We start from the raw sequence: 12,789 nt of genomic DNA, 5'->3' as shown, positions 1-12,789 counted from the left end.
ATTATGGTAACCAGGACATGCTGGCTGGTTGGCCGCTCTCCCGCTTAGTAAAAGCTACAAGCATTTTCTCCTGAATTACCCTTCACTTTGGACAATTACCAGGGTTTTGAGCCTCAAAAGTATTATAGCATAGGAAATCATCATGGCCAAGCTCTTGTGAAGTTTCCTGGCCTCTAGAGGACTCTCCACTGGGAAAATTAGGAGAGACTCGGAAACAGAAGAGACGACAAAATCCATTTTACAAAGTAGGGAATAAGGCACGTGGCAAGGAGACAGAAAGTGCTTCTGGGAAGAGGAATTTCACAGGGCCCGGTGTTACATGAGCAGAAGGAAGCCGACTGGCCCTGCATACCCCATATTTCACGCTGGGGAGCTTGCCCCAGAAATCTGGCTTAAGGGGAAGTATACTGGAAGCAGCCTGTTTTTGTGCAGTTCCCTGGCCAGGTTGCTGCAGTTCAGACACAGTTTGGATAAACATCTGGGATTGCATTTTCTTTTCCAATTAAAACTTGAAGTCGCCGAATGTTTGCCTGGGCAGTGCAGTTCCCTGCCACTGAAGTTATTGTTAAGTTACGTACATCAGGCAGGAAAAGGCACTCTGGGTTAGAAGGCTCAGGGGTCTGTTCACGGCCTGGGAGAGGACAGCTGGGAAAAAGCAGCATTTTGTTAGATTTGGCCTGTTGCATTCAGGACAGTTGTTGCTCCGCAGCACATCAGGGCAGTTCACCTTGGAAAATTTTGCTTTTGTTGTCTGTGATTGTCTTTGATATTCATTTGAGGTTTTGATGGTTTCCTTCCACTGAAGTTTACTCAGTCCAAGGATATTCAGAGCTCCTTATTATAGTGCCTGAAGCTTAAACCATGTCCGAATGGTAGTGTATATTACATGCTGAGCTCTCTCAGTCGAAATCCAATGTTTGGATTTATCACCGCAAGGACTGGAACAATTTGCGGACTGGTCATCTGTTGCTAGCAACTGCCTGGATAGGCACAGCCAAAACACGTGCCTTTCTTCTGGTTTTATGAGAGGGGAAGGAACTGACCCCACTGAATATTTGAGGAAACAGCAGAGCTGTTGCTTATTGATCCTTCCGCTGTACCTTCTGGGTAGGGGAAAGCAGGGTATCTCCGGAGCTGTGCCTACCTGGCAGAAAATTTATACAGCGAAGTTGCTACAGATGTCTATCTCCATGCCTGACTTTGGACTGAAGTAAAGGAATGCTATATGATTTTAATATAATTGCTCAATAAAACAGTGGCAAAGTTAGGAAGAAAACTCATGAATCCTGATTCACAGGTTCTGGCATTATGCGCTATGAAAAAGTCCCTTATATATGTATTGCTCTTTAGAAGCAAGCTCTGAAGCCAGTCAGGTATAGCAGGGCTTGAGATTTGGAGAGTGTCCTCTTTCCTGAACTTGTCCACTCCCCTGTTTCTCCTCTATTCTTAAAACATTCTTGGTTTTCATTTCTATCTCCTCCTTTTGTTTGTTTTCCTTCCATTTCTTTCCTTTGCAAGTATTGAATGTCTCCTCTGGGAGTAAGGCTAGCCACATGTGCGTGCAATGATGGTTTATTTTTATTGGAGTCATTGCCTGTGACTGTTATTCATTACTATAGGAAGAGCTGCACTAACAAACTGAGAGCTTTTTTTTTTTCCCTGTTGTAAAAAGTCCTGTTTTGTCCGTAGCCATTAAGAGTATCTACTGCCATCATTAAGACGTCGAGAGTTTGGAGCTCGGACACTGGTACTGCCTCTTGAATATCCTGTTGTGTCCTGAGCAGAATCTCAGCTTCTCTCCGCTTCCTTGCACGTTGTCTCTTTATGTCAGCTTTTCAACCACCTGTCCATCTCTCTGCTACCTAAGCAACTCAGTTGTTCCCTGCTTGGGGAAGAATTTATGGTTGCACAAAGCTAGTGCAGTCACTGACTACTGTTGTGGCCTCTTACGGTAATAAGGGGTACAGCCAGAACAGCAGGTCTGCCTGGGATGGAATGGCTGATTCAGAAAAGGCAACTCAAAAGTAGTATAAAATGCTTTTATCTCGTGCGCACTTCTTGTCTTGACACTGGATAAGTAATCAGCAGCCCTATTTCCTTACTTTTATTCTCAAGTTATCACACATTTCTGTGTCACCGGGGGCAAGACCACCATCTCCTATCTTTAAGGTCATGTAAGGAATTCCTGGTACTTCTTTAAGATGAATCTCTAGTATAAATAATAAAATTATTGGTAGTTAAATTAGGAACATATGCTTAGCATAAAAGTAAGTCAGAGCTTAAAGACTGAAGCAGCCTAAATAATTTCACATAAGAAATACAATCAATGAATAAATAAACCCAATGAATATTAATTAACCACTTCTGAGGTCAGAGTGGAGCACAGTGAGGAAAAAAGGTAAGTGATGTGCCTAGGCTTACCCAAAAGAATATAGGACCTTACCCTAAAAGTCAATGCTAGGCTAAAACAAATAGGCAAGAGTGATTTATCTGAAATTTGGCTAATATCGCATAGGTTCATAATTTCTGGAGATTTGTTTTAAAAATTTCAGAATCTCTGCTTCCCACTAGCAGTGATTCTTAAAATCAAATGTAATCTGTCACAATTTGTCTGAGAAGGTTTGATCTCTTTGGTATTAGTTTGCATTTTTTTAATATAAGTGTCATATTGATATTTCAGGATTGAGATTTCTTTGAATTCTTTATCCCATGCTGAATCCATCTCATGTTTTCCCATGGGCTTTTGAAGGCTTTCCCTTCATTAACAGTCTTACTCAAATCAGTGTCCACTGTTGCTGTTTCCCTTGCAAAACCATCTTAAATGCATCTGCATTTCTCATTCCCTCACTTTTTTTTAAGATGAGAGAGGGGCTTCTTGGCTTTGCAGTCTTAGCAATGCTTTTTAATATATGGTATTTGTATGTATTGCACTAAAAGAAAACAGGCAGATGTGCTGCTACGTTTTGGGGGTGAGACAACAGCAGGACGGTCAGTTGCCTTTTGAGTCTGTTCCTTTTGCTGTTGTTACCAGATGCGTGCTAATGGACATTTTTAGGATGTACACACAAACTCTGCTTGCCTACTTTTCTGTACTAATTGGTTTGGATTTATGGAATGCCTCTCATAAAGTGTCTCTAGCTGCCATTGTTGCTTTTCTCTAAAGCAGTAGAAAGGAAACTCATTCCTAAACAGTTTCCTCTGGACAGGATTTTCTTGTGGGGGAAGGAGAGATACAATCCATTTAAATTGCTCTATAAAGAGTTTTATAGAGTTGTGGCCCATTAACCTGGCCTTGATGAAAACCTTTTCAAACAACTGGACTTCAGGGAACCACATCTCTCAGGTGCTGTGCGTGGCCCAAATGAAAAGATAAGTTTCCTAAGGAATCATTTTAATCCAAATTGTGATTTTTTTTTTTATTTAATTTTTTTTAAAGTTTTTTAAGTGTACAAAAGTGGTAGGGACTCCACATCTGCTCCCAGTACTGGGGCATGTTTGTAGCCCCATCTCTCATTGTGTGCTCTGTAATGCTCAAGACATCTTGAGCTTTCCCTGTGTCAGTCCACCGAGTTTGTTTTTACCAGGGAGAATATATGTGTGGGGTCTAGATGATTAGGAAGGCTGAAGGATGACTGCATATATCTCTTTCCTCTCAACCTGTTCATTTTTCCTCTTTATTCCCAATCATTGCACAGCCTGCAGCCTGTGCTACTGACAACAAGCATCCTGGTGCAGACAGTACTGCTGAGCTTTCTTCCGCTTGACAGGGGAGAGTCTGTGCATAGAGATCTTTTCCTCGCAACGGAGTTTGGAGGAAGATACAAAGCAGGGGATAATAATTTACATAAGAAAACACAAGTCCCTGATAAAGTCAAACAAACTCTATGGTGATTTGTTTGTGAAGGTAATGTGTACTGATACTGTCTTAGTCGGATTTTGGTACTGATATCAGCTATACAATCCTTAGGAACGTGTTTAATTTCTGAACTTCAGGTTACCTAAATGCATAATGGGGATATTTTTTCCCACTTTTGCAAAGCCTTTTTAAAATCTACAGATTAAGTACCATATACAAGCAAAATATTGTTATCCCAAGAATCATTTGCGGTGGGAGATCGGTAAATTGTTTATGGATATATCCTGCAATCTAAGTAAATGATTGCAGTGTACCTAAACTACATTTTTTCACCATAACACTGCAAATGTGTCACTTTTTGGTTCTGCAACAAGGAGCAATTTTCTCCCAAGGTAAATGAGAACCTGTTGCAAGACTGAAGCCTTAGAGAGCTCCAAGGTCGAACAAGCACTAGCGTTTGGTGAGGCTTGGCAGAAGATACAACCGTATTTTCTCCTACTTTGTAAAGAGCCATCTCATTGCACTGAAGGATGCTTCTACATGATACCTCTACAGAGGGAGCAGGGAACAACTGGCATACTGCTGTGTGAAGCTTTGATGCCACTGTGGCACTAGGGCCTGTTAGGGAACTCTTGGTTCTCTCCTTGGGCACCTTTCTGGTGGGTTGGAGCGTGACCTGTGGGACTGGGAATGAGAGCTGGCCCTGGGAACTGGGTGCAGCTCTTGCTCAAAAGTAAATGATCTGCAGCATAAGGACTGCTGCTTTCATTTCTAGAATATATCAAATTCCTGCACATAGGGCCCAAGAAGAACGAGAAGGGAGGGCAGAAAAAACAGTTATGAGGTCTGCTGGGATATCTGATGCAAAATCAACTTTGTTGTTTTCCTTACTGGCTTTTTCCTGGGCTCTGTTGCAGCTGAAAAAACAACCCTTCTAATCTACAATAAGAAGGGAAATTCTGGCATGAAGATTGTCCACCCAGACAATTTGGCACAATTAGAGGAAAGATTTGTTTAGCTTAGGACTGGTTTTATTAGTATGTGAGTTTAACCAAACCTTGACAGATACTCTTTTCCCTGTTGAGTGACACTGTCAGTGGTGTAGGTTTCCTTCTCAGTTCTCAGCTATGCTCTTCCAAGCGAATGTGGTGTAACTGAAGAGTTCTCCTGAAATGCACCAACTATTAGCAACGATTGTTTACTGCAGTAGAACAACAATATGAATTAGCAAAAAATCCCAGCAAGCCAGCATTGTTTCAGTAAGGGCAGCAAGCATAGTGCAAGGCAGACTGCTTTCAAAACCCTCACTTATTTGGTAATTTGTCAGTAGACCTGAATTCCAAAATATGTATTGGCTGTAAATGTGGTTTTGTTATTCATTCGGTCCTTAGTGCACGTATACGAGTTTTGTCTGTACAAAAGATGAGATAAGGTAAGTCTAGCAGAAAAGGAAATCTAAAGAAAAACTTAACACAGAACAGAATAAAAAGAGAAGAATCTGTTCACTGATAAGAAGAAGCTGACATACTTTAAGAGGCTTCGAATGGTTTCACTCATGTTCCTCAGTCATTGCTAAGAACCAATTTCTTGTAATAGTCTCAGTAAAAAAATGGGGAAGAAACTGGATGTCCTTCTAGTCTAAACAAAAATGATGTATTAAATGTTAATACAGCTGATTTTCTCAAATATTTCCTTGAAATATCTTAGTCCATTACTTTTGTTAAAATAGTTAGTTTTCCATTATAAAATTGTATATTTTTTACCATGTGAGAGCTCATAGCTCAGTCAAAATATCTTATCATTTCAATGTTTGGTAGTATATCATCCTGGCATTTTGATAACTAATTTGATATAAGACTCTGTCCCCTCCATCTTCTTTACTGGGTTTTTTTTTTGGCAGGACACTGGCTTGATTTCTGGTTATCAGACGACTTCTGAAAGTCCATCCAGTACATTTTCCAATTCATCACTTTCGTTGCTATTGACAGGGGATGTTGTCCCAATAATTAGTATTTTCTCCTGGGCTTCTGCAATCAATTTCTGTGATTCATCTCTTCCAGAAAGCTTATAACCAATAAACTTTATTAATAAAAATGCTTTCCCTAATTAAAAAACAAACTTTCATGTACAATTTTTATGGTGTCATCATCAATTCTCTCTAAGCCTTTTGTTTCTCAACTCCTCTGCTTGTCTCCCATTTATCTTCCTTTATCTAATCTAATGGCATCTATCCAGTTTCTATTCACTTTTCATCAAGGTGATATATTTCTTCTTCTATAGTACCTTTGTGTTCTTAATGTGCCTCATGGCAGAAATCATTTTTCAGTTGTTTAATGTTTATTCTACATTATTGCAAATAAATAATTATTACAAACCTCCTGACAGGGAAACGTGGTGCTAGAAAGGAAAGAAAGGAAACGAAGATTTGACCATTTTGTAAAGTTAGGACTTTGCAAAACTTAAAATAGCTTTGATTTTTACTTTTCTCATCTATTTCTCTCATTCACACTTTACTAGGACAGCAGCATAAGAATGACTGCATCTGGTTTTTATATTCCATTCCAGAAGCTCATGGAGAGCATTCCAGAAGCATCGTGGATACTATGAGTTAAAAAACCTCAGTACAGTTTCATCATTTTTCTAGGTCTATTTTCTATTTATTTCACCATTTAAAAAATCATTTTTGTAATCTAAATGCTTGTTAACTTCTTTAGACTATTATTTATCATTACTGTGTACTTATCTCAAAATACGTACTCCTTTTGGTTCAACTTTGACTGCACGGAAGTGTCGATACGAAAAAATTTCTGGTGAGGCCTGGATTTTGGTTTTGATTCCTTGACTAAATAGTGCTTATTGTAAAGGGTGTGTCTTTCGCTTATCTGGTTAGGAAACAAAGCAATTCATTCCTTTACGTACATCAAGAACATTAGTGGAGTTTTATTTTCTTTTCTTTTCATGAAGCAAAAAAGAAACCAGGGAATTCTTTTATGTTGGACTGAAAATTTAGGTTCTTGATCTTAAGTTTGGGAAAGTAAGATTGTGGAAAGAGGTTTCTGTTTCAGCTTGTTAATAAAGAATTCTGATTCAGATCCAGGTTCAGATAATAAACCTTTCTGTTCTCTCTCCAGTTTTTGGCCAGGACTGATTTGGAATTGGAACAGGACATAAATTTAGATATATGTGAGTTTTAGAAATGCTTGTTCTGCCTGAGCTGTCTGCTTCTGAGTTATACTGGAAGACCCCTTGTGTTGTGCACATGCTCAGGTGGCTGCTTGGAATCTCAGGGAGAGGAGCAGATGCTCACCAGAAGATAGAGATTACAAGACTTTAAATTATAAATTCTGTATTTGAAAACCAGCAACTTTTTCTTGGTTTATTGACCACAAAGATCCTTAGTTGCATATGGGCCATCAAGGGACATTGTTAGTATGTATTATTCCAACTCTGTTGGTTCTATCAGCGTAAAAGATGAGTTGGCAGGGCTTCTTAGGATGCCCATTGGACCTGAAGAGACTTCATAGGTCATGGAGTGCATCCCAGGCACAGCTTCGTATCCTTTTCATAAATATTTTAGTCTGAATCCTAAAAATATTTTTTTTTAACCTTGCCTCTTTGAGTTGAAGGCTCTTCCAGAATCTCACTTTACTGATGATTATAAACTTCAAAATTTCTAGCCAAAATGTCTTCATGGTTGCACGCTTGTTCTTGTGCCAGTGTTGTCAGTTTGAGAAGCTCTTCTCTTTCTTCCTCTTCCATTCTCTCGTTTCCCTTCTCCCCATTCACTTACACACATAGGCAACAGTCAGCCTTCATTTTTGCTGGATTCATTGAGCTAATTTTTTCTATTGGTGTTTCCAATGAGCATTGCAATCTTCTCACCAGCATACAGTCCATCTCTTGCAGTTTGAGTTCATGAGTGACCTGTACTGTACATGGTATGCCAGATTAAAGCTTGCTACTGGCTTGTGCAGAAACGCCAATCTGTCTCTGGTTTTGCCAGGTGCATGTGGTGGTGCACTCTGCAATTGGATCTGCCATCGTCCTGCCTATATCACCTTGTGGGGTCAGTAATCTTTACCCAGGAAGTGTTTTCTTTTCAATAACTGACTGTTTTCCCTTTTGCCTTACAGCTTCTGTGCTTATCCTTGGTTTCTTCATGATCAGTTCCTATTTAGCAGTGTTAAAAGCTTTACAGAGATCCAAATAGATGAGGTCCAATTTCTTTCAGATTTCTAAAAAATTCAAAGGAGGATGTCAGGTATGTCTGGCATGACATCTGTGTTTCGTTTTATGCCATTTCCCAAGTCTTTAGTTGTTCTTCCCTTAAAAACTTCTAAAACCCTGCACGATACTGAAATCAGATTACAGGCCTCAACTCAGCAGTTTACATGGTTTTTTTTCTCTGCCCTTTGAAGGCTATGTTTGCTTCTCAGTTATGTTCCATCATCTTCAGTTTCATAGACATATGACAAATATTAGTTATCAGATCTAAATTCACATGCGGATTCTTATAATGTTTTTTTGATAGAGATTGTCTATTTTCTACTGAATGCAGAAGCTCCTGCAGTTTTCTTTCCACTCAGCTGTTAATTCTATATCTATATTATATAGATAATTCTGCCTTTCTTATTTTTCAGCATCATCCTGCTTGTTGAGAGATGATTATTTCTTCACTCGTATCTAGAATATATTTAATCACTACCCCAGTGTCATTTCATTATCACTCAAATTTTTATTTCCTTTTTGATATTGTTAATAGCCTTTCCAGGGTCAACATTACCTTGATTTTTGGTAATCTTTGATTTATACTTCCGCTTCTTGGCCTCCAAAACATCATTTTCTTTTTTTTTATATGTATTTCCTTATATATTTTCTAAGTTCCATGTGTATACATAAGAACCTACTCTGTGTTGGCTATTCCAACCAGAGGATGGTTTGCAATGACCTTTTACATTTTTTCTCTTAGGTTGAAACACAAATCTAATTACGTATTGACTTTTTTAAAAAAAGTTATGTTGATGTGGAGTTTGGTGTGATAAAAAAGAATTGTATGTACTCCATCTGGTTGTGATATATGCAATCATACGTTAAAGGTTATTTTTCTCAGTATGCAAACATACAAAATAAAGCAATACCTTTGAATATTCTGAGCTGTTCCCGTTTCACTGAAACGGAAGCTATTCTGAGCCTCAGATGTAACTGTGGAGCAGCCTTTCAGAGGGGCCCTGTGATGTGCTGCTGAAAGGGTGTGATTTGTTACATTTTTTCATTGCTATACTTAGTTATACACATACTGTAGCTGCATAAAAATTCAGTAACAGAATGTACATGGGGTTATTTGAATGTCTATCCATTTGCACGTACAACTGCGCCTAGTGTGCATGCGTATATAGGTTAGTATTTATGTGCATAGTACTGCACAGAATGCCAAAAATTTGACCTTAGACATCAGATTTGTAACTGTTTCACTTCTGGCTTTTCCGATTAAACATCCAGCTGCTGTGGGAGACTCTGTTGCTGAGCCACTTGCACAGTTTTTCCACCCCATCCTCTCCCTCGTGTTCCCAGAGCTGAGGGGGTGACCGAAGCACCAGGAGGCACTCTGCGGTCCTCCTGGCAGAGTTGTCAGTGGGAAGTGCTGGCTCAGGGGATAACGATGGGCAAGGGAATTCAGGTTTTGTCAAGGTGCGTCAAGGGTGTGGGATGTGACATGCCTCTCTTGTCTCCAGGAGTTCGTTCCAGTGAGAACAGTAATTAACGTGGAAGAGGGGAAAGTGCTAGCGTGGCAGTTTTCCTACTTGGAATGGTTCGCAAAGGTTGTATCGCATCCTGCGGTGGTTTTGCCAGCTTCATATGACTGAAAGGAAAACATTGACATTTGGACTGGTCTGATGTTCTCTGGCTGTATTTGTGGTCTTTATGTGCCTGCCTTTACTGGCTGAAGAAGAATCACAAAATCACAGAATCACAGAGTTTTCAGAGTTGGAAAGGACCTCTAGAGATCATCTAGTCCAACTCCCCTGCTAAAGCAGGATTGCCTAGAGCACATTACTCAGGACTGCATCCAGGCGGGTCTTGAAAATCTCCAGGGAAGGGGACTCCACAACCTCCCTGGGCAGCCTGTGCCAGTGCTCTGTCACCCTCACCGTAAAGAAGTTTTTCCGTGTATTTGAACAGAACTTCCTATGTTGCAGCTTGTGCCCATTGCCCCTCATCCTGTCACTGGGAACTGTTGAAAAGAGCCTGGCTCCATCCTCCTTCAACCCACCCTTTAGATACTTGTACGCCATAATAAGGTCTCCCCTCAGGCTTCTCTTCTCCAGGCTAAAGAGTCCCAGCTCTCTCAGCCTTTCCTCATAAGGCAGATGCTCCAAGCCCTTAATCATCTTAGTTGCCCTTCGCTGGACTCGCTCCAGCAGTTCCCTGTCCCTCTTGAACTGGGGAGCCCAAAACTGGACACAGTATTCCAGTTGTGGCCTCACCAGTGCCGAGTAGAGGGGGAGAATGACCTCCCTCGACCTACTGGCCACACTCTTCCCTATGCAGCCCAGGATTCCGTTGGCCTTTTTGGCGACAAGGGCACATCACTTGCTCATGGATAATTTACTGTCTACTAGGTCCCCCAGATCCTTCTTCTCAGAGCTACTTCCCAGCAGGTCCGCCCCTAACCTATACTGGTGCCTAGCATTCTTCCTCCCCAGGTGCAGGACCTTGCACTTGCTTTTGTTGAACCTCATTAGGTTCTTCTCTGCCCAGCTCTCCAGCCTGTCCAGGTCACGCTGGATGGCAGCACGGCCCTCTGGGGTGTCAGCCACCCCACCCAGTTTGGTATCATCAGCAAACTTGCTGAGGATACACTCTGTCCCCTCATCCAGGTCATTAATAAATATATTGAACAAAATTGGACCAAGTATTGGCCCCTGGGGGACACCACTGGTTACAGGCCTCCAACTAGACTTTGTGCCGCTGATCACAACCCTCTGAGTTCTGTCCCGCAGCCAACTCTCAAGAAGAAGGGAGACTGTTTGGTTTAAATTCTGAAAACCATAAAAATGTTAGTTAGCTGTGGGAACACATGGGTAATAATGGTTATATTTGAAGAACCCCAGGTATGAGGATTTTGTTTCTTCAGCCTGTATCAGGATCAGATGAGAAACAGTTGCAAGACATCTAAGCCCGGTCCTGTCTGCAGGCTACATGCAAATACAAATGAAGCCTACCTACTATACAAATACCCTTTGCACTTCTAGTGCTACAGGAAGGTTGCACGAGCCTTGATTCTGCAGCAGAATTTGCTGCCAAATCCTCTGGTTAGGTAAGGACACTGCAGAGCTCCAACTTCTGGTGCTTGATATTGTTAATCTTACACTTAGGAATAAATGTCCCAGTTCTGTATATCTTTGAAGTGATTCCGTATGGTCTGACTTTTCAGTGAAACATGAGCAGTCCTGGTGAGTGTGAAATTCCTTGTTTTTCTGTAGTCTCTCTTGGCTTTTATAAAACCTGTTCACTGTTTTCCTGCTGATCGTTAGACACCACCAACTGAAATTCATATGCAGTGACCTTTACAGCTTGAATATTTGGCAGAATTAGGGCATGACCTTTGGAAATAATGGGGTTTTTTTTGCTCCATTTGAAACCAGCAGGATATATTGGTGCCCCATACCTCTAAAAGTAAGAGTTACTGTCTGTAGTTCTAAGAAATTTGTATTTGGATGTATCTGACAGAGGGCTGCCTGTCTTGGGCGGAGAGGGTGTAGGATCTGACAGGGCTTTGGACACTGAAGCACAGAGGTGCGGGATGGTTCCACAGCACGCTGTTAGGCAGGCCTCGCAGCCAGGTGAGATGAAATCAGTACTTGGAAGTCGGCAGGCCTGCTCTGTGTCCTCAGTAGTCACGGTTTGGGCTCTGCCATATTGCTGTGCTTGGAGCAGATCCCCTCACAGCATCAGGGCGGGCTGAGGGGGAACCACCTGCCCAAACCATGTCCTCAGGGGCTGGGAGGGCGGGAAGGCTCTTCCAGGGTGCAGGGCCACCACCGGGAGGGCTGGTTTCCATTCCCGGCCTTTCCGAGCTGTTGAGGAGGTAAGGGGAAAAAGGTGTTCCAGCTTTGTTCAGCAGCTGTGTGCCAGAGGCAGAGAGGCAGCACACTGTCCGCTTCAGCCACTGCTGTCAGTGCCTTTTGCAGGACCTGCATGGGGACCATTAGATCACTGCTTGTGCTGATCACACTCTGGGCAGAGCTTATCATTAAAACGTCACTTTCACGTAGATGACAGAACGGGGGTTGTTTTGAGGCAAGCTGTGAGGGAGCAGTCCACGGCAATCAGCAAGAATCAAACAGCCAAACCATAAAGAATGGCGTGTTTGTGGGATTTTGACTGGCCCTGTGGATCCCATGTCCCCTACCCTGCCAACAAGCCCATTTCTTTGTCTTCAGAGCTCTGCTGCAGCTCATGTTCCTTAGAGGATGGTTCCTCCCTAGTGGAGCCAGAGAATTTGGGGGTTGGAACTCGATGATCTTCAAGGTCCCTTCCAACCTAAACCATTCTATGATTCTATGACCACAGAGGGTCAGCACACCTGAATGCCAAGCTAAATTCAATTGCACTATACACGTGGAGGGAACTCCAGTTCCTATTTTGAAACTCCAAGGACAGGATCCTTGGATAAACCTTGACTCGGTCATTGCCTCTTTTGAAAACGAGGACATCCAGATAATCCAATGGCATGCTGCTGTCCCTGATGTGGTGACCCACGGTTGGACCATGGTGCTGCCAGGAGCAGGAGGAAGATGGAGGGTGGAGTTCTTGGAGGAGCCAAGGGGTGCATCTGTGGAACAGCTAATGGTGATTAAAATTGCCTTACACAGTGGCAGTTGCAGTTTTGCTCAAAATCATCTCCCATCTGAGTACAACTGTCTGAACCA

General features: G+C 41.8%; 1 protein-coding gene across 1 annotated transcript in view; it reads left to right on the top strand.

The window, feature by feature from the left end:
- The window catches only part of RAD51B (RAD51 paralog B), a gene marked incomplete at its 5' end in the record, with an annotated part of 436,742 nt that overhangs the window by 275,997 nt on the left and 147,956 nt on the right, over positions 1-12,789 (top strand). The gene's annotated exons all lie outside the window — the stretch shown is intronic.

This window comes from Vanellus vanellus, assembly GCF_965231255.1.
Source record: "Vanellus vanellus genome assembly, chromosome: 6".
Classification (NCBI taxonomy): domain Eukaryota; kingdom Metazoa; phylum Chordata; class Aves; order Charadriiformes; family Charadriidae; genus Vanellus; species Vanellus vanellus.
Note: the sequence above shows the minus strand (reverse complement) of the source record. Positions and strands in the feature narration are given on the sequence as shown.